Here is a 27,772-nt window from a genome sequence, read left to right on the forward strand (position 1 = left end):
CTTTTTGGTCTAAACTCTCGCCGGGTTTGGAGGAAGAAGAAGGATGAATACAACCCCAAGAACACCCTCCCAACCGTGAAGCATGGAGGTGGAAACATCATTCTTTGGGGATGCTTTTCTGCAAAGGGGACAGGAGGACTGTACTGTATTGAGGGGAGGATGGATGGGGCCACGTATCGCAAGATCTTGGCCAACAACCTCCTTCCCTCAGTAAGAGCATTGAAGATGTGTCGTGGCTGGTTCTTCCAGCATGACAACGACCCGAAACACACAGCCAGGGCAACTAAGGAGTGGCTCCGTAAGAAGCATCTCAAGGTCCTGGAGTGGCCGAGCCAGTCTCCAGACCTGAACCCAATAGAAAATCTTTGGAGGGAGCTGAAAGTCTGTATTACCCAGCGACAGCCCCGAAACCTGAAGGATCTGGAGAAGGTCTGTATGGAGGAGTAGGCCTGCTGTAGTGTGTGCAAACCTGGTCAAGAACTACAGGAAACATACGATCTCTGTAATTGCAAACAAAAGTTTCTGTACCAAATATTAAGTTCTGCTTTTCTGATGTATCAAATACTTATGTCATGGAATAAAATGCAAATTAATTACTTAAAAATCATATAATGCAATTTTCTATATTTTTGTTTTAGATTCCGTCTCTCACAGTTGAAGTGTACCTAGGATAGAAATTATAGACTTCTACATGCTTTGTAAGTAGGAAAACCTGCAAAGTCGGTGGTGTATCAAATACTTGTTCTCCCCACTGTACCCGTTTTTATTAACTAGATTCCAGTGGGACTTACAGACTTCTGTTGCACCACTGTAGTTTTAGTATTTCTATTTGAATACATTTGTTTACCACTTTCTTATGTATATGTAGGTGCTGTTAAATCTAATGAAGTCAAGCTGAGTGTTGAAGGGACCAGCATTATTAGCTCTGGCCTGATTATTTCTCTTGAGGGCTGGCAGGAAGAGTGAGACAGAAGGGGCGTGGAGAGCAGGCAAAAAGAAAGAAGGCAGAGACAGTGTGAAGGATGACAGGTAGAGAAGAGGAAGAATGGAGAGAGAATGAAGCCTGTCTGCGCCGTTCTATTGCTAATTAGAAACTGTATGCGACTAATATACTGGTACAGATGAAGTTGAGATAGAAAGATCACTATCTCTGGCACCTTGTAGGTTTCCTTTGTTAAAGCTGTCAGTCTCAAAGCTAATAAATACATCTTCAATCTTATACTGGTCCTTGTGCAATAGAGTGTCAAATGTAATAGCATGATTCATATTTGGCTGTGTTTTATTTAACAAGGCAAAGTGACCAGTGTGAAATCGGCAAGAGTAGTGAGAAAGTGACACTACCATTTCCTCCACATCATCTTCATCTTCCTGCTCTCTTGTCATGCATTTAGCTTTTGCATTGCCCCAACCCCCACAACACCCACCATTAGTCGTGGAAATGCAAAACGGACCCAAGCTTTAAGTCTAGGGGCAACTTCGCCCCACACCCACGTGTCCGTGTTGGAAAGCCTGCTGCTGGAACACACGCTCGGCTGCTAGATAGTACCACAATTAAGGGGAGCTTGCGAGAGAAACAGGGCCCTAATGATACGTTTAAAATGGAAACATCCAAGCCCGGCCCGGAAGAAATTGGCCACGTAAACCATACTATTAGGAAACAATTCCAAAAAAGAGCTGACAAGTGTGTTAGTCCCAAATGCAGAACACATGGGCCGGCCCGGAGTAGTGGAGCATAGACACTCAATCTGGATGTTGACATTGTGATATAACAGGACATAGGGACATGATGGGACATTAAAAGTACATGCCAAACACCATACTATCCCCTCTTATAGGGCACTACTTTCAACTGGGAACCACACAGCTCAAGTCAAAACAACAGAAATATACCGTGAATAGCAATTTAATTACATATATACATATTTAATAGTTTGACACTGATCTCTCAACATGAAACAATTGAGTCAAAATGTGATCATGTTGTAACTCTGGAGCGTCTGTTGTGGTGACTCGGCAGGAGTAGATGGTCATTCATTACAGTACCTATTTTTAAAATGCAGCTTAGGCCCCTGGGTAGACATGTCTGTGTTCCTGTCCACTGGAACATGTCTAGCAGCTTGTCCCATGCTGACCTACGCTGTATGGGCCTGGGGAGTTATACCTATTCATCTAATTATTATTATGTAAACATTTTCAACATGTTTTACTCTCCTCCCAACTTTATGATGTCAATTTGTGATATGGGCGGGGCCTCATTATGGCAACACCTGGCGGGTCCGGGAGAGTCCAATAGGGAGACATGTCTGGTGCAACAAGTGGAGAGGCTTTGCAGCAGTTTGTAATGTACTGTTATTCTATTGGCTGATCTGCACTGTTCTATATTTATATTTAACAAACTTAAATAGTACCCAAAAGATTTCGCATGAAACTGGGTACTTTCTTGCTTTCACTTTGGGATACCAGAGACCTTTTCTTGACAAACAAAGACAAATAAACACACACCACACACACACACACACCACAGTCCAACCACAACAGGTGGAGAGAGCGTGCACATTCTTATGGAGTGGGTTCTATCATTTATTGATCCTGCACCGCGGTTTGTCACTGTGTCTAGAATAGAGTCTGCATCATTTCCTGGCGTTGTCTTATATCATAATCCTTTTGCATAGTGTAATGCTTTGCTGTGCACAATACTGTAGTATAGTGTACAGTATATCCAATAGCAGAAATATCCTTTCACTGCCTTCTGCCTCAACAAGCAATTCTTCGTACATATTGTGCTGGTTACACGTTCACTGTTTGGAGCATAATTATATTCCCCAAAAAACAGGGAATCATCGTCTCTCACTTCCTCTCCACCCCCCATTCCTCTCTTTGCCTCCTTTCTTGACCTCTCTCTTTCTCATTCTCTTACCCCTGATGAAATAAGCAATCAAGAAGAGGCAATGTGGGTTTTCCCCTGGACATGAAAAAGGAAGGATGGAAAGAAGGAAAGCGGGAGAGACATTTGTATTACATGCAACCGTAGTCTAATTATATTTCAGTGCTTTCGACAACTACATGTTGTAAAGCAGGAGTTAGAAAGGGTTAGAAAACAACTGGCAATTTTCAATTAACTTTTTTAAACTTAATTTGACCCCTGAATCATCAAGCCTGTTGCTAAGAGTGCTTCGGGGATTACGTTTCTCATATATACTGATCTAGAATCAGTTTCCACTACACCTCCCCCAATGCCAACCTCAAATATTACTGTGGATAATTCAAAACTGACCCAAGATCTGCGTACTGAGTTAACTTCCTACCACACTACAGAAAACACCTCAAAGTGCACCAAAAGAAGCACCCGGCCATGTCATCGAGTTCTCTGTCTGGAACCTGAGTTCACAGGCCAATTTAGATCTCATGTGACACATGTTTCAACAACAGATGCTAGTCAATCAGATAAAACTCTGATTATAGATAAAACAGACTGATTACAGTCTGACATGAACAACACAGACCGTAAATCACATAATCGTATCATGTACCTCGAGAAACTCACATAGACAAAACATCTATCACAATAAAACACAGGTTATAAAGGCATAATGACAGGCTGAGGACCGTGCCATGTTTTTTTTTTTTTTCTTTATGAATCAAAGGAGTGAAATTGCCACTGAACAAGCCACAACTTCTGTTTAGCTGTAAAACGCGGAGTCGGATGGCGGGCGAACAGTGTAGTCATAAAATAATTAACAGAGAGGGCCCGTGGGTATACATGATGTCGGCTCACATCGTGTCATTCCTTTCTTTGGAAGGAAGTGAAAGGCATACGAACTGTTGGAAATTCTGTCCTCTTTCAGTAAGTGTAGGGATGGATGTATGAGAGATAAAAGAGTAGAAGAGAGAAAGCTAGACAGAGAGAGAGTGAGAAGGCAGTAAAAGAAAAGTGACTGCAAACCAAAAGACTACTACTCTGTATCACATCCAATGCAATCCATTACAAGTCATGAATGCGAGGAGGGGAAAGCACGTCTGATCGCAGTGTCTCGTTTTTTTTTTCCATTTCCATTTCGGCTACGTCCTGAATAAATATCCCTATATCTCCAGAGCTTCTCTATTCATCCCCGTTTACTGTTGTCACAGACAAAGGCTTGTGTTGAAAATGGGAGTCAGACATGTCAAACAACTCAGCTGGAGTGGCTTAGCTTTTGTTTTCTGTTCTGATTATGAAAAACTGTCTGACACATTAACCTTGAATCTTGGATGAGGCTGCTTGCATGAAATCTCTGCAAAGAACTCTCAGGTTATAAAACAGCAACTTTGAAGCTGCACTCAATAATTTATACAACAACAAAACGGCCTCCTCACAAAGTCTTTGCTATCCCCTTTGAAATATATAGACAATGAGTGTTCTATTTAGGCACTGGCAGTCTATAATATTGACAGTTTTGTTAATTTACCACAACATTGTTAACTAACTCACATAAACTCTAAAGACATGTATGAGTTATAGTCATTAAGGTTGAATGCCTACACATGAACGCCTGTATATCTCATAACTAATTCTGAAAAGGTATGTCCATAATGGCGCATTGTCCGCAATGTGCAAATCTGTTGGAGATGCACTTAAGCCTACACATAGATCCACATGCCAATCAAGTCTGCAGTACGTACATGGGGAATGGGGAGCAGGCGTTGGGCTTTCATGACATTTCAGTACACTAACTTCACTCCATATGCTGAGTGGGTTGGAGCAACACTGTGATTTGGCTCCATTAAAGAGACCCTCGTACATGTCTCGAGAACACACTTACCTCCCCCGTCTGCCGGCTGGTGACACCGAGCCAAGAGACGAACACACAGAGCTGAGGGAGGGAATCGGGGAAGGAGAAAGGACACTAAAGAGTGCGTCTGTATCATTTGGAGAAAAAATGTGAAAAATAGACCACATGTTGATGGCATAAAAAGCCAAATTCTCCTTCATGCTTGTTAGAATAAACCTTTTGATTAATGTATTAAATGGTGCAAAGTTTGAGTGACGTCTGAAATGCTTTGCGTTTTAACTATGGTTAGCTTACCATTTTAAAAACATGCCATGACACATAATTGCACAAGCACAAAGTATATCAAAATCCATTAACATATTTTATATTTCATGCATCATTCCAATGAATTGGAAAGACTACCACATTATTCCTTAGTATCGTTGCGTAAGGTATAAGCTTTCCTCATTCACCTTATATTGTGTTGTAAAGCTGCTCTGGAGTCAGACATGCTGTGATCTCTGAAGGATGAAAATCCATATACAAAGATAAGGACACTCACATGCTTGCACACACACACACGCATGTGCGCGCACACACACACACAAACATGCAGAAAAATAATGCACATCTATAATGCTATAATAAACTCAGCAATAATAAACTCAGCTCAACTCAGCTCATCTCTACTGAAAGTGCCTCTGAGACATTGTTTGGTTTAATGTCCAAATCGTCTTAATGTAGCTTTGTTGAGGTCCATCATTTTAGGCTCTAGATAGAAAGATTCCTGGATACCATGTTTCCACTCAGGTGACAGACAGTAGCACCTGCTGTGGAGCAGACCTGCAATGGGTAAGAAAGAAATGCACAGCCAGAGTTGTCAATTAACAATCTAGCACTGGTGCCCAAAAGAAGTGTTTTTTAGGAGCCAACATTTCATTTATTATTTTCAGTTGGATAAAATATAACATGAATTTGGTCTAAATTAATACTTAATTTTGAAGTGTATGTGCTGAAGAAGACAATTTCCCCTTTCTTTCTGTTTCACCAAATGTTTGCATGATGATAAAGTTGCCAGGCTATTAGGAGAATATTGTGATTTGACTCAGGATTTATATCCATACCAGAGTCACATACTGTATATAATATCTTAATAGACTACTCTGATCAAAACACTATTGGAATCATATGGATTGGTGAGCTATTGAAAATATAATGTTTATTCTTATTTGACAGAAATTAACAAGTTGGTTAGATTGAAAGGATAGAACCCAAAGTGCGGGTCAGGGATTCCCACAGTACCATAAGAGCAATGGAATAGATACATTTAATAAACATTACATTTAGATAGTGAATGCACTGTCTAGAGCATTAGCTAACATTACATTTATACCCATCTAACGTTTTAAGTTTAGTGAGCGCTAATATTTTAGCATGTACAATTCCCAAACTTCACAATACATAGACCTCAGAGAATTGTGTAGATGGAGTTTGGAACCACCAAGAATCTTCCTAGAGCTGGCCCTCAAGCCAAACAAACTAACCAGGCAAAAAAGCCCTGCAGAGATGGGACACTATCAATCAGGCCTTTATGGTGGGGTGGCTAGACAGAATTGGACCAGGCAGCCATATATGAGATTAAACTCACTATCAAAGAATGTCTAGAAAAGTGTTGTGTTGTCACAAAATATCATTATGCGTTGAATTACATTTGTCATACATTATTTTTTTTTAACTCCAGGTCATAGAGCAACATTTTTGGTCGCACGTTGGAGCCCTACAACCGCATTTTCTAAACCCCACAACAAAAACAAAAGGCCATTTTCCTTCTTAATTTCTCCGTCAGCGTGGATGAACACTCGACCACAATTAATTGGTTTTGGCTTGTGGCAGGATCTCAGGAGGGAAATACTGGCAACACGGCCCTGCTTTACAGGGCTTTTTGGCTTGTGGTTAAAAGCACCAAGCGTTGCTAAGACAAAGCTCTCAGTTCCTCCCACGCCACACCGGGACGGCCGAGGCCCTATGGTGACTCAGATTAGGGAGTCGATTGGTTCAGGTGGCTGAATGGGAGTGGATTGCAGTGCTTGGTTTATAAAGGGCAAATCCGGAGGCTTGTCGTACTCTCCCCAGGACGCTGAGGAAGAAAACGACTCACGACTCAACAGAAACCTATAGGCAACGTGTTATCCCTCACACATTTCCAATGCAAGGGCGAACGGGAAGAGGAGCAGGGGATGAAACGACGGGGAGAGGGCAGGAGAAACGGAGCGGATGGGAGGCAGAGGAAGAGGTGTTCATATCACATAGTGACACCTACCTGGCTACCACCGAGAGGCCACAGTGAATCAGCAGCGACGGTCCATGAAGATAATGTTGGATGGCAGAATTCTACATAATTCCATAATTATTCTGAATGAGTGTAGCATGGAGAGCTCTGTGCCGTGACAGCCAATAGACAGCATCTCCCTCCATGTCCATCTGCTTCCAATGCGTGTCATGTAATATATTGCAGACATCTCTATGCTCCAAATTACACAACACACTTAAGCATATACACTTACCACACACACGCATTCAACGCATGCAGTTCTGACACACTTTCTCCTATTTATTTAAGATACATGATTACACGCACAAACATATCTCCGTCGTCGTTATATGAAAATCATTTTGGTAAGAATGAGAATTAGTCACCCCTCGGTTGCTGTTAGAAGACGAGGACTCATAATAATCAGGAGGCTATAAAAAAACAAAGACTGAAGAATACTAATGAAAGATAAGTCTCTTGCCGATGCATTTTTCATGTGCAACTCCTTTTGTCTCGCTAGCCCAGGGATTTCGAAGCATAAAGTACAATTAAGTAGGCGTCATAATTCTTTGGATCTGTAATTGCAGCCTTTGGATTCCTTAGGAGGTGTGTGTGTGTGTGTGTGTGTTTGTGCTGTGTACGTACATTTGTGTTTGAGATTATAACTTTTTGTGTTTCTGGCTTTGGGCATTCTGTCTCCATTGTGTTTTTTTCCCCGTGTACAGTACTTGATGAGGAGAACAAAGATCTGACAAGTGACTTCCACATCCATGGCAAACTTTTAATAGCATTAAAACATTAGTGAGGGGATTTGCCAGCCTTGGGATATTCTTTAGTGGTACAGTAAAAGTTAATTCAATGCTTCCTTTTCTAGTTTAATGTGCCAAATAGCTGGAATCTACATTAGCTGTGTTTATTCTGGCAGACCAATTCTAATATGTATGACCAATCATATCAGATCTTTTCACATCACATCTGTTCCGGACATGATCTGATCATTCAAAAGACCAATTACTGAAAAAATCTGAATTGTTCTGCCTGTGTAAATTCAGCCAGTGATGCTGACGCACAGCAGAGTGTTGCTAGCACTGTGAATTAGGGAACTGTACTGTTATTTAAAGGTACTGTTATTTAGGCAGTTTGTATTAGATAGGGAGCTAGCACGTTAGTTAGATGACGTTAGCTAGCTGGCCTATATGACCATAATCCTGGAAGTGACTCTAAGACATTGGCTGAAATGGTGTTGCAGTAGGCAAAAAAAAAAACACATTCCCATTTCACACAAGCATATTTATAAATAGCAACAATTACAAAGACTGAGTTGCAGTTGAGCCCTAATCTATTAATTTGACTGGGAAAACAGATATGCATGGTCTGAGCTTGTAGGGCCGTTTGGACATACTGCTTAGTTCTGTTATACATGTCAGAGGTTGCTCATGTAAATGTTATGAACATTATATTCTCTTTCAACAGAACGGGTGGACATTCCTACAGCCCACGTGCCAACTCCAGGTTTCCTTCAAACCTGGCACAGTTCTGGCAGTGTGTTGTGTGGTTCAACATTTTCGAGGGGCCTTCTACTGTCTGCAGCACAGGGGGCCACTCTGTAATGGTCAAGCCTCTCAGGTGGAGGGACTATCTGGACAAAGGAAAAATGGTCACTAACATGGAGGTAAACTAATTAACGTACAATATTTGAGAGAAGTAACCAACTTGTTTGTATGGAACATTTCTGGGATCTTTCATTTCCGCCCATTAAACATCTATTTTTGTTCACTGCATTATCACCCACCAAATTACATTAGTATTATCTTTTATTAGATCTGTGTTGGTCTAGTGAAAAGTAGTGCACTTTTAGAGACCAGGGTATAATTTGAAAAACACACAGTGTTTTCAATGGTGACCTTAGTAGATCCCAACCGCTGTGCCCCAGATTAATGTTCTGTAGGACCTGATCCTTTGATGGTTTTACTATGGACCTTTCAATAATAATCCCCCTAGAACAAAACACCCACCCAAACACAGACAGAGTCATTAGAAATACACAGTCATTTTAGAGGGTCAGGAAAGTCTACAGGAATAAGGGGAGCTAGAAAAACGGTGTCTGTACAGTTTGTGTGTATATGTGTGTGTGTGTGTGTGTGTGTGTGTGTGAATATACTGTATGTCTGTGTGTATGTGGGCACACTTTGAATGTCTGTGTGTGTGTGGGTGTGTGTGTGCTTGCGTGAGTTTGTGTGTGCATTTGGGGGATTTCTGGTTAAGAGCTAAATGGATAGACAGGGTTAATGTGGAAAGGATTATAGAAAGGCCATAGCAGTGTTAAAGCTTTAGAATGAAGGCCTCTGATCTTTTAATTATGATTGGAAAATAATCTATTGCTTGCTGAGTATAACGGTTTTAACAAGTATAGTTAACTAATTAATTTGGCCCCAAAATAACAACATTTATCTGTGAAATTTTTCATTAAACAGAAGCAAACGCAAGGAAGGGACCTATCATTTACATCTGTATTGCTAAATGTTTTGCAACTAAAACATTTTGTTTGGTAGAATTGACTATGTCCCAGATGGGTGTGTTCACACCATCATTTATTGACAGTTCAGAGAGCAGCCTTCCACTCTTCACAGGATAGGACCCTTATCAGCATTCAGAACGCAACTCTTTCTTCATGTCTCTTTACATTATTATGCCACACACACACTGGGGGGGGGGGGGGTGTAGAATTTACAGAGCAGGACGATGATCAGATAACTGCTTCATTTATCTGTCTAGACCTGCAATAAATAACAATAATAATAAATACACATTTATCAGCCACTTGGAAAGGAAGTCTTACCTGATCTTGAACATTTTGTTTAAGATCTAATCCCAAATGAGGGATACACTATGCACTAACAAGTCAATAAACATGGGTTTCATTAGTCATTAATGAACAGATTAAAAATGACTGAATATTAAATGTTATTTATCCATCTAGTGTCCAATAGTATTAGTCAGAGCTGTCAGACGGACAGATTTACCAGTACGTCGGAGAAGATAACCTGACTGCATTTGAACACTAGGTTCTGAATGAATTGGGTCGGTTGTTTTGATTGGGGTTAAACTCATTATTGTTTCATTCAGTATTGTTAGTACTGCAGGAGATTAGGCTGTGATATTGTTTGTCATGTATTTATTTTTGTAATTATTTTGTTTAGGTCACATTGGGAGAGCGAGGACAGGGGCAGGATAAACTGTGGTTTGTTTTCTGAGCTGTAGCTAATTGCAGTGTGTTTGAATAAAAATAGGAGATGCGTCTTTATTTACCTTCTCTCTATCATGCATCTGAACCTTCATATTGTAAAGCATTGGTTTCCTCCTTCTCAACTGAGCTTCTTACCCAACAATAGCCCCTCCAAGTGATGTTCATTAGACACAACATGTAGTGTATGTCTGTGTGCATTTGTGCATGTGTGTGTGTGTATTTGTGCGTGTGAATGTGTATTTGTGCGTGCGTGCGTGCGTGTGTGTGTGTGTGAAGAAAATCTGCATGTGGTCTCTCCGGTATGGGCTCACTTCAGACCTCAGAGAGTGACAGGATGTCATTCAAATTCATGACTGGGTACATGCCAGCAATCTGTGTGTGTGTCAGTAGGGCAAAGAATGTGTGTGTCTTAACATTACTTACCAGAAAGAGAGAGTCTGATGAAGAGACACACACACACACACACACACACACACACACGTTTCAATTTGAACACTTCCTGGTTAAAATAAGGATTACGCACACGGATGGTGGCTCAGCTGGCCTCAGTGTAATACCCCACACAGCTAAGACAGAGGGGGAACAGGATATAAGGAGCCTTAGACAGAGGAAAGGACTTATCCCAGTGTGTGTCCATATGTTTATGTGCACAGTCATATATATGTGTGTGTGCATATTGATTATTGTCTTTTATGTAACACAGGATCATGTCCAGGGCAGGTCACTGACTAGAGTAAATATAGATTTGCATTCTTCCCAGAGTCAGATACATAAAAAGCTCACAGATGAATGACTAGAGGAATAGAAAAAAAAGTACTTCTATTGACAGTTTTCAGCGGCCTACACACACACACACACACACACACACACACAGGCCTGTGGACATGGTACGAAGTCACCCACGTACACATGTGCACTCACATACACACAGCCTATCCTCAGCCTTTTATTTGGACTCTGTTCAACGGAATACTTCCATCCAGATAGACTAAAGGGTGTTAGACCCCACACAAAGACCCCGGGGGTCGCTATCCAACAGCAGAAAGTTAGCACAGACTGAAGTTAGAGCCAAAGCAGAAGTTTTAATAAAGTCTGGAGAGAAAAGAATAGAAAAGAGGAGGGGAGGAAGAGAGGAAGAGAGGTGAGGAGGCTGGGTCCCTCTTGCATACCAAGCTGTTGCTGGGAAGGTTTAAAGACTGGAAGGAGGTGCAAGTGCAACACATGGAAGACTAGATGTTTCCAGATAAGAAACGCTGGAGGCCTTTCTATTGGCCCTTTCTGACTCCACAAAACTTCAAGTTTACTTTCCATTAAAGTCAAAAATAGAAAATTATGTACAGAAGTGAGACAACTATTTAACTTGTAGCCAGACATAACAGGGGCATTAAAAAGGAAAAAGTATTCACATATATTTAAAAAGGAAAAGGTATTCACTAAACAGTATTCAATGTATATTTAAAAAGGAAAAGGTATTCACTAAACAGTATTCAACGTATATTTAAAAAGGAAAAGTTATTCACTAAACAGTATTCAATGTATATTTAAAAAGAAAAGGTGTTCACTAAACAGCATTTAACATATATTTAGGAGCAGTGATAGTATGACTCCCAAAAACATAAAAAATGTAATGAATAATTTGTCATTTCGTTTGCTTTGTCTCTTTCTCCATCCTGTGAAAAGACTTCAATCAAGACCACATTACAGCAGTCTTATACTCTATGTGTTCCGGTTAAACACTGAAACATGTTCTAACCAATAAATAAGTACTAGCCTATTATAAAACTATGTACATCTCTCTGTGGGGATGTGCAGCGCTGCTTGGTAGTGGGTGAACTAAGCTTTTACAGGGCCTTTTTCAGAATGTGATATCATCCTTCAAGTATTTCCTGTACACCATATTTTTGAACCCGCTGCACTCAGGAGAGCCTTGTCAGACAGGGATGGAGGGAGAGAAGGAGGAAGGGAAGGGAATGTGCCATGGAGGGATGGATAAAGTGGAAGGGATGGAGAAGGAAGAATGAGAGGCAGCGAGGGAGACGTTGCTTGCGCTCAACAGCAGTAACGTGAGATGAATGAATCCACCCGTCAATATACGACAAACCCAAAGCCTGGATGGTCATCCGATTCCACAACATGGCCCAGTGTTCTGTTTCCAGCTACCGTCTGGGTGTCTGCGTTACCAACACTGTGTGGTCATTAATTCAGGAAGTCTGGCACTGAAAAACATGAAGTGATATTTTGTGTGGGATTGTCAATCTGTAGTTTTGTCTGTCATTTGTGCCGGGCCAGGATATATCAGACAGTGTGATTGGAACAGGTTACTTAACACCAGCTCTGTGTTTAAATGGAATTCATGGTCTAAGCTCTTTTCGAAATACATCGTTCCTCTGCGAATACACCTTTTGTCCTATAACATTCTCATGGAAGACATGGGAGACAACTTGGTGCATAGATTGTCTTGGTTTGGAGTCTGCCATCTCGAGGGGTGACGCACTTCCATCTGCAGACAGATTCCGCCATCACTAGAGCCCAGTGGGAGCAGAGTGCACACCTATTCAGAAATAATTGCTCACCCCCTCCCTCCCTCCCTTCGGCGCTTTAATGGCTGGGTTGAATGTGGAATCCACCTACACATGTTCTCCTGAGTCAGCCAAGCCCCAGTGTTTCTGCTCTGTGCTAAGAGGTGAGGAGTGGGCCGCAGCAAAGTGTGTGTGTCCGTGTGTCAGTGTGTGTCATTGTGTGTGTGTGTGTCAGTGTGTGTCATTGTGTGTGTGTGTCCGTCCGTGTGTGTGTGTCAGTGTGTGTGTGTGTGTGTGTGTCCGTATGTGTCATTGTGTGCGTGTGTGTGTTCGTGTGTGTCAGTGTGTGTCATTGTGTGTGTGCGTGTGTGTCAGTGTGTGTCATTGTGTGTGTGTGTGTGTGTGTCCGTGTGTGTCCGTGTGTGTCATTGTGTGTGTGTGTGTGTGTGTGTGTCAGTGAGTGGGTCTCTCTGTATGTGTGTTCTCTAGTTTAAAAGGACAGGTGCTGCACCCAGCTACATGGAACATGCGGAAATACACCTCGATAACAAAGCCAGGCATGAGAGCACTACTCTCTACAGCAACCACAGGTGTCAGTCCGCTTATGGTTTTCAAGGGGTACAGATGGTAAAAATGGACACCTAGGTAGAAACTTGTGTGAATACTAGAGGGCACAAAAAATGGAAGGGTGTTTGAAAGAATGGCTGTGTTTAGGTACTATCATGCTTCTTAAATTTTAAAATGGTTTACAGAAAAATGACTGATTGTTCTGATACACAACTTAAAATTTAACACATAATGACATACAAACAAAACATATTAGATTTAAAAATGTGCTGCTAAACTGTAACTTGGCTGTCCTGTTTTGGAACTAGTGGTTGGCACCTTGCAGAGTCTCTTCTGTAGTTCTAGGATGTTAGTGGCTGACATATCCATGTCCACTTCCTGGAGAGTGTTCATCATCTTCTGAGGATGTTAGTGGCTGACACATCCATGTCTACTTCCTGGAGAGTGTTCCTGACCTTCTGAGGATGTTAGTGGCTGACACATCCATGTCTACTTCCTGGAGAGTGTTCCTGATCTTCTGAGGATGTAAGTGGCAGACACATCCATTGTCTACTTCCTGGAGAGTGTTCCTGATCTTCTGAGGGTGTTAGTGGCTGTCACAGCCATGTCTACTTCCTGGAGAGTGTTCTTCATCTTCTGAGGATGTTAGTGGTTGACACATCCATGTCTACTTCCTGGAGAGTGTTCATCATCTTCTGAGGATGTTAGTGGCTGACACATCCATGTCCACTTCCTGGAGAGTGTTCCTGATCTTCTGAGGATGTAAGTGGCAGACACATCCAGGTCTACTTCCTGGAGTGTACCTCATCTGCTTGACAATATCTTTTATTCTTTTTTATTATGGTGAGTATTCTTCAGTCATCCACTCTTGAATTCTTACTTACGTTAAGATCAAGTGCTTTTTAATAATGTCCTACACTGCTGTTTTTGGTAAGTGTAAGGTTTTGTTTTTGATAGATTTTTCAGATTGGTTCAGCCACAAAATGGCTTTTTTGACTTTCACTGACACCTCTTTGGTCCTCATGATAAAAAATACCAATAACAGATTATAAAAGCAAACACAAAACCCAGAATCATAACTAAAAATACACAGCTCTCTTAAGACTGCCTAAAATATCTGATGCAACACACCTAACTAACCAGAAACACGTGTCAAGTCAATTGTCCCAATTCTCTTGAACTGAATTTGGGGGACTATATATAAAAAGGAAAACGCAAAAAGGTTTTGCCATTTTCAATGAAACCAATAGAAAGATTCCCTAAAGGGGGCTCTAGACAATACAATCAGTCCATCATTTTCAAATCGGTTTCCTTATGACCACATGATGAGACTGGATATTTCAAAGGCCAAAGGAGGCTTACGGAAATGCATGATTAACAAAACACATTTTGTATTGTTATTGTAAAAAAAAACAGTGATTTGTTGTCTGTACATGGATGTTTTAAAATCATATTACAAAGACTCTGAAATAACAGGACAGCACATAATTTTACTGCTTGGCCTCAGATGATGAAACAACAGAAAAAATAGGGGAGCACATGTCATTTTAATGCTTGGCCTCAGATTATGAACAAACTGGGAGCTGAGGAAAGCTACTGTAGCTTCAGTAGAAGGGGCATCGATTGTACTGCTAAGAAGAACCGACCAGGAACATGCAACAAATACAATTGTATTTTTCAACATGAGGTAATGTGGCATTAAGGGCTGTGTGGCTTTCATAGACAATCATGGGATTACCAAAAAAGTGTTGCTACTACAGACCTTGTGATCAAAGTCACCCTCCGTGTTGTTATTTCGGTGTTAGAACTACAGCTACACCATATGGATGGACTTTCTGGACACAGGTTACACCTGTTCCTGGATGTTTCTCAATGGAGATTCTAAATTGTGCCTTTCTCTTAAGTCCATGACAAGGCTTATTCTGCTTCCAAGAAACTGAAACTGTATGTAAACTTCAGAGGGCTCACTGAAAAGTGGTTTGGAGGAGGTAATAAGGAATAAAACATTACATCCATGGTAAATGGGCTGGAGTGCAGTAAAAACCGAGTTCTATTGAGCCTGGTGGAGCCCAGTACAGCCTGACACATTTCACTGGCTCTGTAGAGCAGGTGGCAGCAAACAGTAACCCTGCAGGACAAATCACCATCAACACACACGCGCACGAGCACACGCACACACACACACACACGCGTGTATTTACTTATGCAAACATGTACACATGCACAAACGTGGACAGGCACATGCTCATAACACAGCAAGAATGCAAAGCGCTCACAAGCCAGCCGCCCAACCCCTGCCCAACCCCCGACCAGCCCCGACCAGCCCCGACCAGCCCTCATGCCTCCCCCGTGACCCAGCAACATGTTTATCCATATCGCTCAACCAGTTGGCCCCCGCTGGCCTCTCTATTCCTCAGCAGCTGCCTTGGCGGGACAACAGAACCAGGGTCCTGACATTCACACCAGGTTCATCTTCCCCTCCCTCTTCCCTCTCTATGCCCCCTCTCACAACCGCAGCCTGGTACACACACACACACACACACACACTGTGCGGAAGGTTCCCACCACGCCCCACCATGGCTCAGCATTTTCACCATTTGTCATCACGTCCTAAAATGACCAGCACATTGTTTGAGCAGTTGTGAATATTTCCAAGGTCATATAAGATGTTGTTGATATGTTTCAGTATTATGGACAACATGACATGACAAGGTCAGAGAGGACTGTGTGCGTGTGTCTCAAAACTGGCAGGAGTCAAGTGATTTCTTGAACTGTTTTGAAGTATACGTCTGGCTCTGTTTTCGAGAACAATGCAAAGTTCGAGAACAGATAAAAGAAAAGTAAGGCTTGTGGACCTGAGCTGTAGAAACATGGGGCCCAGGACCAGATTTCCTGACCTATAGGCTCCAGAATATCGTTTCTGAACTGGAAAGTGTTCCAAGCCATCTCTACTCTAGACACTTGGGCCCACTGCAAACAAACAGGGCGAGTTGACAATTTCCAGTCCAGAGCCTGTGGTCTAGTGGTAACCCACCCTAGTCTCGTCGCACACGTACTCTTACCCACCAGAGACTGGAGTTCAATCCCCAACCACCTTTCATGCTGTGCTTCCATTCTCTTTGTTCCCCCTCTAATTCAACCTTTCTTTGGAGATCTGGAGATTAAATGCACCTGTGGACAAAACTGAGAGGGAAAAAACTGTAGCATAAGCAAAGCTTGTTACAGTGTTACTGGTTTTACTACCGCCCAATGAAACAACTTGATGTAAGGAACAAGAAAAGAAGGATTTGAAAAAGATAAATGAATGATTGATTATATATGAAAACTAAAATGCCTGACTGAAAATGTTGACGAATAGTAACTCACTCTGGATAAGATTATTCACTACATTTCTAAAATGTAAATGTAATTCTACACTATTAAATAAATCTAATTACTAAGCCAAATTATGTCTACATCTTGTTAAAACAACATTCTTTGTAGTACTTACTATCAAAACAAAAAAACACTATTAAATACATGAATATAGAATGCAGCAACATGTGTGACAGACAACTGAAATATCATTTTAACCCAACCTTGGAATAAAAAAGGGTTATCATGTTGTTGTTTTACAAATAAAGACAAAAACCCTGTTACTGACAGATTACACAGGACCTTTAACACATTCTAACACATCATTTCAATTAAGTTTATATTACAATACAATATGTTCCCATTACTTTAATGGATTGGCTTTAAATCTGTTTTTATAAGATCTTTCCTACTTCTGATAACAGATCCGGAAAGTTGGATATTCTACCACATAGATTTTTAACCAATCAATCAAATGTATTTATAAAGCCCGTTTTGCACCAACAGTTGTCACAAAACACTTTAAGTCAACACCCAGGCTTTAACATAGCTGCGGCTGATCTTGCTACTACACCTTCATCCCCACTACATGCCTAAGATTTCTAAACACACAAGATGATGTACGACATACTTGTCTGATGTAACTTTCAACAGTTACAGCTATTACAAAAACAAGCAAAAAAAGCCAGTACATTTAGGCAGCATGTCATACACAGCCAAGACACAGACAGAGAGTCTAAATAATGTAGCACAGACAAACAGCCTAAATAATGTAGCATTCTGATATTTTTTTATCATTGTCTTTGCAAACATTGTCTGAGAGAAAGAAAGGACCATACAAATTGTTTTGAATATTTGTAATGGAACCCAACAAAAAAACAGACAATCATGATTAGAAACAAACGGTAAGGGATCTTGAAAGAAGACCTCAGGGTCTTTAGTGTCAGAAATAGTTTTGTGTAAAATCTCAGCGAAAAGCCAGATCTACAGCCACAGCCTTGATTGAAAATACCTAACCACCATTTACTGTAGCTTAACTATAAAATGTTGAGCCAACCGAGAATATTTACTTTTCCTGTCTGTTAAAGAAATATTGAACATGTTTTGTTATGATATTTAAATCCTTAATGGATTATATAAAATGGAAAATAAACATTTATCCTGCCATGTCATAAAATGTGTACTACCATTAATACAGTAGACTTTCTTTGGAAAAATAAATCAGGTAGTGACTGGCAATCAGGGCTAAAAGAGAATCCAGACATTCACAATGTGGAGCGGTAAATCAGTGACGGATAATGGTTGAGATCAGCTGTGTGGGTGACATCAACGTGTACCGATGATTTTATAAGACGTCCGCAAGCAGTAACCTAGCGGCCGTCAGAAATGGCCCTCGAGTTGTGGACACATAAATAGACCATATAACTAAAGCTGAGTGTGGTTACAGCAGCTCCTCCACAGGGGAAGGGCACTTCTCTCCCCGACGGTGACATTCTCCAGCCCCACGCCCACTCCCCTGTTGGGCTGAAGAGGAGATGGCTCCAAGAATAACGGCCAGTGGGGTGAAATGAGGCAGAAACAGAGCTTTCACCGGTCCTGACCCGCGGGATATAAAACAAGCACGCACGCACACACACAGATGTCATTACTCAGTGTCTAAACAGCCTACTAGATCACACAGTGTTCTTTGAATATTCCAGGGTCACATGTAGGTTTGCTGGTTCGAAAGGGTTTGCACTCACTACTGAAAGTCACTTTGGATAAGAGAGTTTCTGAAACGATTTAAATGTAAATGTAAGATTTAATGTGGACACATTTTGAGGGTTCATGTTCACATTACAGCATTAGATCAGACAGGCTAGGAAAAGGGTTGGAATAATGCAGAAACAACTAAATGGTATATTTCAGGCATTTTTTATGACTGGTTAAAATCTGGGTCCAAACAAAACATTTAAAACAAGTTATTATTACTAATTAGCATTAAGTGGGCTTGCTACAGATGCAACAGCATTGACTGATTGATGACTGCTGAATGACATGAGCCATGACCTCTAGATAACGTGCTTGGCAATGTAATTTACAATATTTTCTTAACTGTTTTTAAGGCATAAATTGAGGATCCGTATAAAGAACTAACATTTCTGACAAAATGCAGTAACCTCCCTGCCTAACTTAAGACTATGATTGCAGTTAGAGAAAGATAAGGTATAACAGTACCATTGGGAAACGTATTCAGACCCTTTGGCTTTTTCACATTTTGTTATATTAAAGACCTGATTTCTATTTGTTTTCATTGATCTACACACAATATCTCACAATGACATAGGGAAGAATGTTTTTCAAAAATTGTTACTAAAAATAAAAAATTTAAGTAAAGCTCTTTAAGAGTGGCTATTGGGTTCTTGGTCACCTCCCTGATCAAGGTCCTTCTTGCCTGGTTACTTAATGTTGTTGGACAGCCTGCTTTAGGAAGAGTCTTGGTGGTTTTTTGCTCCTGTGAACTTTCAATGCTTTAGCATTGTTTTCCTTTTACTTTTTTTTGTGACACTGTAAAGTGTGTTGCCTGATATAGACAGGTGGGTATCTTTCTAAATCATGGAAAATCTATTTGACACAGGTGGATGTTACACATGCAGGTACCCTGTATGTGCGTTTGTGTTTTTCCCCTCTTGTCATTTCCCCTCTTGTCGTTTCCCCAGGTGTCCTTTTTGTTCCTGATTGTGCTCGTTGGTGTTTCCCACCTGGCAGTCATGAGTGCATCACCTGACTGCTGAGGTGGACCAATCAGAGGACACTCCTCCTAATTGCACCACCTGTTCCTTTTGTCCTGTACCCAATCGCATCACACATCCCTGGTTTAAAAACCCAGTCAGTTGGTTCTCCCAGAAAGATTATTTTGCTTTACCCCACATGGACATGGACACTCTTGAGATACACACCCTTTTTGGTAGACAGACACTTTGTTCATTCATACATCACTTAGTTTAGCACATACATCTCACTTTGTCCTGTTTCATGTATGTATTGCTGTGGTGTTTTGTTTGGTGTTGTCTAGTTTTGTTTGGTGTTGTTCAGTCCTTGTTCAACCTGTGTGTTTTTGTTTATCCCTGTGTCCCTGGGAAATATTCTTTTTTAGCAAGTCGCCCTTGGGCATACACAGCCCATAGGAAAACTTGGTCTAAAAACACTAGTTAGAACTGAGCGGACCGCCCACTGTATTTTTGTATTGGTTAGTAGTCAGCTAAGCAGTTCTTGAGGCAGGCAAGTTCCGTTTAAGGGTGTTTGGACTATATTATGTCATTTCTTGGGTCCAGCTCAGCTCCTTTTCTCTATCCCCTTTACCGTGTGTTTATAAGAAAAGTTTTATGTTTGCCGGTAGTTTTGGTTGTCTGTCGTTTGTTCTCACTGTTCATGTACACTACACCACTTTGCATGAGTTTTATGTTATGGGTCTCTGTAACATCCACCCTAGACTGCTATAGCCACAGGGTTCCTAACAGTGGACTCCAATCAAGCGCCAATCAATTAGTAACATAGCCAAAACACTAGGAGTGCCAAAGCAATCTGTGTGTTACATAAAGAAGAAATCACTCGTTAGCTCAGGTATGGCAAATTAGATACTGTACTTGGTAGAACAAGAAAAGAACTCTATAGTGGATGAACAAAGAATGTCAAATGTCTGACAAATAATAAAAAATGTTGTGCCACTCCAACTCCGACTTCACCAGATGTCCCATATTAATTTATCTGTGAGTGTTATGATTTGGGCATGCAAATGGCTGCCACTGGAACTGGCTAACTTGTCTTCATTGATGTTGCAAATGCTGATGGCAACAGTAGAATTAATTCTGAGCTTCAAATAAACATAGTCTGCTCAGGTAAAACTCCAAACTCAATGGATGGGGCTTCACCTTGCAGCAATAGAAAAGCAACCAAGGGGTTTTTCAGTGCCAAAAAGTGGTCAATCACCCACCCTGAATCCAATTGAGCATGCATTTCATTGCTGAAGACAAGCCTGAAGGCAAAAATAACTTGAAACAATCAAGAACTGAAGATGGATGCTGTACAGGCCTGGCAGAGCCTTAAAACGAAAGCTTCCAAGGCTCTGGTAATGTATGTGTATCACAGGCACAAGCAGTCATCAAAGAAAAAAGGAGTACATAGCCAAAACAACAAAACTTGTGTCACGTTTCAAATACTTGTTGACTGCACTGTAAATTGCTATTTGTGTGTTTGTAGTAGAGATTTATATTGATTATTGTTTTACTGTGTCTGGCTCTCCCAAATCCACATCCATGTATTTCATTGCAAACGGCTTGTGAAATGCTCTGTTTGGTCAGACTAAAGGGCATTTTAGACAAGCTTATGTCTTTTGATCCAATTCCAATAATATATATTTTTAAATTCTTTGGGGTCAGATGTGTTTGCACAACGGTGTGAATACCTTCCTTAATTACATACAGATGTCAGCCTGTTTTGAGCGCTGACATGTTAACTTAGCTGGGAAGGTGTTAGGAAATGGCATAGCGAGAGAGGATATGTGTTTCGTTTTCACAGTGCACGATTCGATTGCGGTACATTTCTATGTGCACCCCCGTGGTGGTACTGCTGTTGGACACACACAAGCTCCTGTGTCCATAAAGGTCAGCAGAGTAACATATGGAAGACTGTTCAGGCAAGCTACATCCATGTTCCCTCACTCCCATGTTCCTTGGGCCATATGTGGCCTCCAACCAGTATGTTCCAAGCATATAGGTTGGATCTCAAAGATAAGTATTCGTATGTGTGGTTTAAAAGAGACATTCATTTTTCCTGATTTATTTTTCTCTAGACTTGGGAAAAGCCCTTGAAAACATACTTTCAGATGACATTTTCTTTGACTGTCTCTTCAGCCATGATGCAAGTGTTTACCAATGTGTTTTTATGCACAATAGCAAAAAGGCTGATATCACTCTAATTTCCCCTATAAAAACAAATGCATATACATAGCCTCAAAATTACGTTTGAAAACAACTCAGTACGTTACTCTAGCAGAAGTTGAGGGAACAGAAGGGCAAATACGTCAGTGTTCAAAATCGAACAGGCCTCTATTTATTTTCTTTATATGGGCCAGATCGTCTCTCTGGCCTTGTTTACATTACACGCTAGATTATTTTGTTCTGTAAACTTGCAGATATCGTTAGCTCAAGATGCCACTTTTGATCGAGTCCCCCCGGAGGTTTGCAAGTGTAAAGACAATTGTGTCAGAACTCAAGTTTCTAAGCAGTGAGCACATAACGCTCAATTTTCCTGCGACTGACGCCCACAATCCTGCATCGTATGTCCCAAAATGCCAGTGTAAATTCAAACGCTAAGGAAATAATCAGTCTATGAATTTATTCTCTCACTGGTCATTTAAATAAGCCTTATTTCTCTCTCAACCTCTCTTATCTCTATGTCTACACACTTCCTCCAATCTCTCTCTCAGCCAACTCTCACTTTATCTTTTTATCTCTTTTTTCCTCTCATCTCTTTCCCTCTATTTTCTCTTCTGTTTCCCTCTATCTATTCTCTTTGTCTCTAAATCTTAGGTCTTATCTATTTCCATCTATCCTTTCTCATAGGTCTTATCTGTTTCCCTCTATCCTTTCTCTTAGGTCTTATCTGTTTCCCTCTATCCTTTCTCATAGGTCTTATCTATTTCACTCTATCCTTTCTCTTAGGTCTTATCTGTTTCCCTCTATCCTTTCTCTTAGGTCTTATCTGTTTCCCTCTATCCTTTCTCATAGGTCTTATCTATTTCACTCTATCCTTTCTCTTAGGTCTTATCTGTTTCCCTCTATCCTTTCTCTTAGGTCTTATCTGTTTCCCTCTATCCTTTCTCTCAGGTCTTATCTGTTTCCCTCTATCCTTTCTCTTAGGTCTTATCTGTTTCCCTCTATCCTTTCTCTTTGGTCTTATCTGTTTCCCTCTATCCTTTCTCTTTGGTCTTATCTGTTTCCCTCTATCCTTTCTCTCAGGTCTTATCTGTTTCCCTCTGTCTTTTCTCTTTTTCTCTTTCTCTTTGATCTTATCTAATTTCCTTCACCACTTGACCCCCCCTTCACTTGACCCCTCTTACTAAACTATATCACCCCCTTTCCCTCCCCATTTCTCTCCCTCACTCCCTCAACCTCCCCATTTCTCTCCCTCACTCCCTCACCTTGCCAACTCTTTGATCACCACAGTAAAAGGGTGTAACTGCATCACCCCTCCCCAATCTTCTCAGTTAATAGTGAATAGGCTGCGACGTAGAGAGAAAACATTTACAGTTCCTAACCTTCCATTGCCCCATTGTTCCCCTCACTTAGTGTGTTAGCACGATAGCTAATCTAGATGACTGCACATTGATTAGTTTAGGTACAAAGTGAGCTAATGTGTGTGTGTGTTGTCTTTGTACTTGTGGCGAGGACACAGACACTCAGAGTGCAATATCTGGTTTTACACCACTAATACAGAACAAAAAATTCTCAAAACAAGACATAATTCCAACCTGTTATGAGGCATTTCAGAAATGGAGTGCTGATCTAGGACTAGTCCTATCCCTTCTTTGTGATTTATAATAAATTAACATAAATAAAAAATATTCTGATGGATAATTTAACAATTTGATATGGAGCTTCAGGAACTATGTAGGTATCCAAATGTATTATTCATTTATAATAAGTAATTACAGAGTAATTGGTCTTTATTGCCAGTGTGCTAAAACAAAACAAAATTTCAGCAGTGCATATCATATCTACAGTAGACAATAAAACACACTATATGAAGGCCCTATTATAGGTACATTCACACAGATGAAGACAAATAGTAAAGAAACAACAACAAACAGAAAGGAAGGTATGTTGTAATGCTACCTAGCCCGTGAGACAATCAAGGGGCTTTCCAGATCACAATTCATAAAAAAGTATTGCTGTTGTGTTTCTTTTGGTAAAACACGTGTTGTATATAACATGGAATAAGGGGGTCTTGATGCCAGTTTGGCACTCCAAATCTAATTTCCCTTTCAGATGGGAATTGCAAGATTATTTTGGTTTCTTAAAAATGTTCCTTAAAAATGTGTTGTCAATATTAAAATGCTTCGCACATAGAAACAAATGTTCAACTGATTGTTAGCTTTCATATAGATATTGAGTTAGAGAGTTGTAAATGGCAGAAGAGGTTTACAATGGTCTGTTCAGTGTTGTTACCCTGCATCGTGGAACTAGCTGTAAAGAATGTTATGACATACGCTGTAACAAAAATGAATTCCAGTTGTGCCTTTTACATCTAGCAATATCACAAGCAGCCAGTCTGGGAAAGCAAACAAGATAAATATATAATGCTTTTGTCCCAGAGATGTGCCAGTGAATAGACTTAAAGGTGCACTCCGATCAAATCTCTAGCTGAAAGTCCCACTTTAGAAGATATAACAAAACTGGAACAGACAAAGCAGTGCCAAAATGCGCCCCCCCCCCCCCGCCAAATGACCTGCTACACACCTCAGCCTCATTTTCATTGAGAATGTTATTGGTGGTGATGTCTGGCACAGGGTGAGGTCACTTTTTTGTTAAAGAGTGTGTTTTATGTGACCGGAGTGCCCCTTTTAATATTTTGTTACAACTGTAATGACTTGCAGGTTTGCAAAGTTTCCAGACAGCTACTGCTGGCTGCTGACTAGCGAACATTAGTTAGCTAATTCTAATAGTTATGTGGTACTTCTGGTCTTGAAAAAAGCATGCATTATAAAGATGTGAACTAACCTAGCTATGCTTTTTGACTGTAAACAGTGTATTGCCTGTCCAGGAACATCGGATGTGCATTTTCCCTATGAAACTTTGGGCCAGCCTGTGTCAGGACCATAACGTCACAGCGTATTAAACCATAAAGCATACAAAATGCTGCCACAGGATGGAAGTCTTCCATATAGAAAAAAAGTCTGCATATAATTCATACATTCAGGGTTGGTGTGAATGGGATATGTAATGTTTGGTACACACGGCTGTACTTTATATATAGTCTAAACCAAGTATTTTTACCATAGTTTATAGCCAGGTCCACACCAGATGGGTGCAATTAATAATGAGGTAGTATAGAAAACCAGCAGGTATTGGACCTCGTAGAGTAAGTGTAGAAGAACACTGGTTTATAACATAAAATGTGTTTTTCCACTAGGATGTCCCTATAAGTTCTTAAAGGAGAATGGTTTTTGTAGTTATCCTTCAAAATAGACAGAAATGTGCTGCTGTGAATGAAAACTATGATATAGACCGAAGGAGAGATTAAACCTAGAAAGACTAAAATAAAGTATCTCATCCTATTTCATCCTCTGTTTCTTCTCCTTTTCTTATTGACAGATTATATTGTATGGCTTCATAAGCGCAACATACGTAACCATGCCATGCACGCGTGCACACACACACACACACACACACACAAACTTTTTAATAGGGCACCTGACCCTGCACAGATGTGTGGTGACACAGTGTCCCTGCGAGAAATGACATCAATGTTTGGAAGCAGGGGGGGCAAACGAGGGAGCCTGGGGAGTGGGGACTTGAGTGTGTGTGAAGTCTGTATTATTTATAGCAGCCAGAGGTCCCCGCCTGGGCCCTGCCACCACATGTTATCTGCAGACTGCAGAGGCAACTTGAGTTTTTCCCCCCGCCATGCAAGACAACACAACAGTGGGGTTGTGAAACTTACTCCTTGATCTCATTTGGTGGAGTTAGACACTGATTTTAGATCAATTACACATTTCTTCCATTAATGGTTAAGGTTAGGATGGGATGGAGTGGAAGCTGATCCTACATCTGTCATGTCAACTCAGTGCTCATGTATTACACAATGGACTCTGTCTCTGGTCCTGATGAAGTTCTGAGTGCGCAGCACAAACCTGTGCCATCCAAGGCCTTATGGAGGCAGGGGGATGGATGAGGCAACCTCACAATCCTAACACCAAACACAACGATGGACTATTGACTGTCAGGAAATTCATTGTCTTTTCCCCCCACCATTTTCCAGAAGACCATATGGGCTACAGAAGACCATTATGATCTTACATTATGGATGATTTGGGACATGCAAACATTCAACCACACACACACAAACACACACACACACACAGATTTGTGCCTTTCCTGGCAGGTTGGGTCGCTGCGGTACAGATGGTTGGGGACCAACCAGGTAGGGAGGAAGGTAGCCAACTGTCCTTAGCGCTCGTCCTGTCCATCCTTCTGGTTCCCACGTCTCTCCTCAGCTGCCAGCCTAATCTCGGTCTCTCCTTTCCGTCCTCTCTCTCCCACACTCTCTTACCCTCGGGGAGTAGTCTGTGATCAATGAGGGATGAGGTGTGGGACTCTGTGGCTGAGAGTCATTATCAGCGCGCTGCAAGTTAATGTGGCACGGGAGATCGCACAGACACGTGCACACGCACGCACACACACACACACACACGCTGAGCCGACATCTGTCCTCTCACGCCTTCCATTACACTTCACTTCCTTAGGAGCAAGCCCGTCGAGCTGTGTGTGTTTGTGGACGTATGTGCGTCACATTCATAACACAGACAGAACACACGTTAGCCATCAAGAATTCAACTTTCAACGATCGGAGAAGCTTGGTCGCTGCCTTGATGTGACGCAGTGCAAGCAGTATAGCTGACAAATCTATTTGCCAAGTGTTCAAGGTTAATTTTGTCTTTGAAGCTTGTTTAAAGAAATGTATGTGATGACGCTAAAACAGAAACAACATTTGTTGGCACAATATTGTGCAATAGTTGATATACAAAAATAACTTGTAAGGCAACTAATGTTAATGGCTTGGCATGCTAGGCTATGCTAGGCTAAGCCACGACCTGGAACTTGATTTCACTTGGCAAACACCACCAGTAAATTGTTATTATCCTTCTTGACTGTTTTCCTGATGTGTCTCTGCAGGAATACTAAAAAGCTGTCATGTTTTTAATGCCTGCCTCCAGACACACATCTGTGTCAGAAGACATAAGGCCTAAGTGACAGACACACAATGTTGATGAATTAAAAGAAAAACCCAAACACTTGAATATTATCCAACTCTGTTTGTCTGCCTCTGCAAGATGCCGTTGTGACAACACAGATCACAAAAATGTTTTGATGGAAAACTGTATGTGGGATTTTTTTGTTGTTGGGGGGGTTGTTGATTTGTTGACATTATAGACATTAACAAATCATTCAACAAACCCAAGTACAAAAAGCAAATGTTCTCTTCTGAATGGCCCTTTTAAACAATAAACATTCATCCCATTTTGTCAAAATGACTTTGGCTTTATATAAGGCACAGCAATAGACTGTGTTCTTCAGAAAAGCTTTCAAGGTCCTTTGTTTGATTTCTCCAACTAGACACCTGTAAATAGCTTAGATTTTTGCCTCATTTTTTGTCTCAAGTATATTGTTTTTGCTTGTGCCTTTGCTTGTGTGAGAAAATAGTCTGATCCACTGTGCATCAATTCTTGTTTTGATTTCTCTTTGAGGTTTCAGGTTATGTCTCTATAAAAGCACTTTGTGACAAACTGCTGGTGTAAAATAGGAGAAGCCAAGGTTTTCACTACCTCTCCTCTCCATGTGTTCACACACTTTCAAATTGATGATCTTCATCGGAAATAACTAATACCAGTATTCCCATCAGCTACTGTTCATTGTTAATAAATCATTTTGTAAGATGTTTTCCTTCTTCCTCAATGACACAGAGCAGTAGTTTACAGGAGCTGAATGTGATGGAAATGATCCATCCACCACACTCACCGCATAACTACTGAGAGTGGTCACATGCCTAGCAACACTTCAAAACACTGGTGCTTAATTGGCCTATGGAAGAGAGTCAGTTCTGGGGGGAAAAAACCCCAGAGATTAAGAACTTGCTACTTAAATAAGTTTCATTTAAACCTAATTTAGGATACGGTAGAAGTTCGGAAATTCTTTTGTCTTTTAGTTTTATTTCTTTGCGGTATACTCTTATGCGCCACTATTTATTCAGTGGCCTAGGACTGTAA

The sequence above is a fragment of the Esox lucius genome, chromosome 2 (genome assembly GCF_011004845.1).
Source record: "Esox lucius isolate fEsoLuc1 chromosome 2, fEsoLuc1.pri, whole genome shotgun sequence".
Lineage (NCBI taxonomy): Eukaryota > Metazoa > Chordata > Actinopteri > Esociformes > Esocidae > Esox > Esox lucius.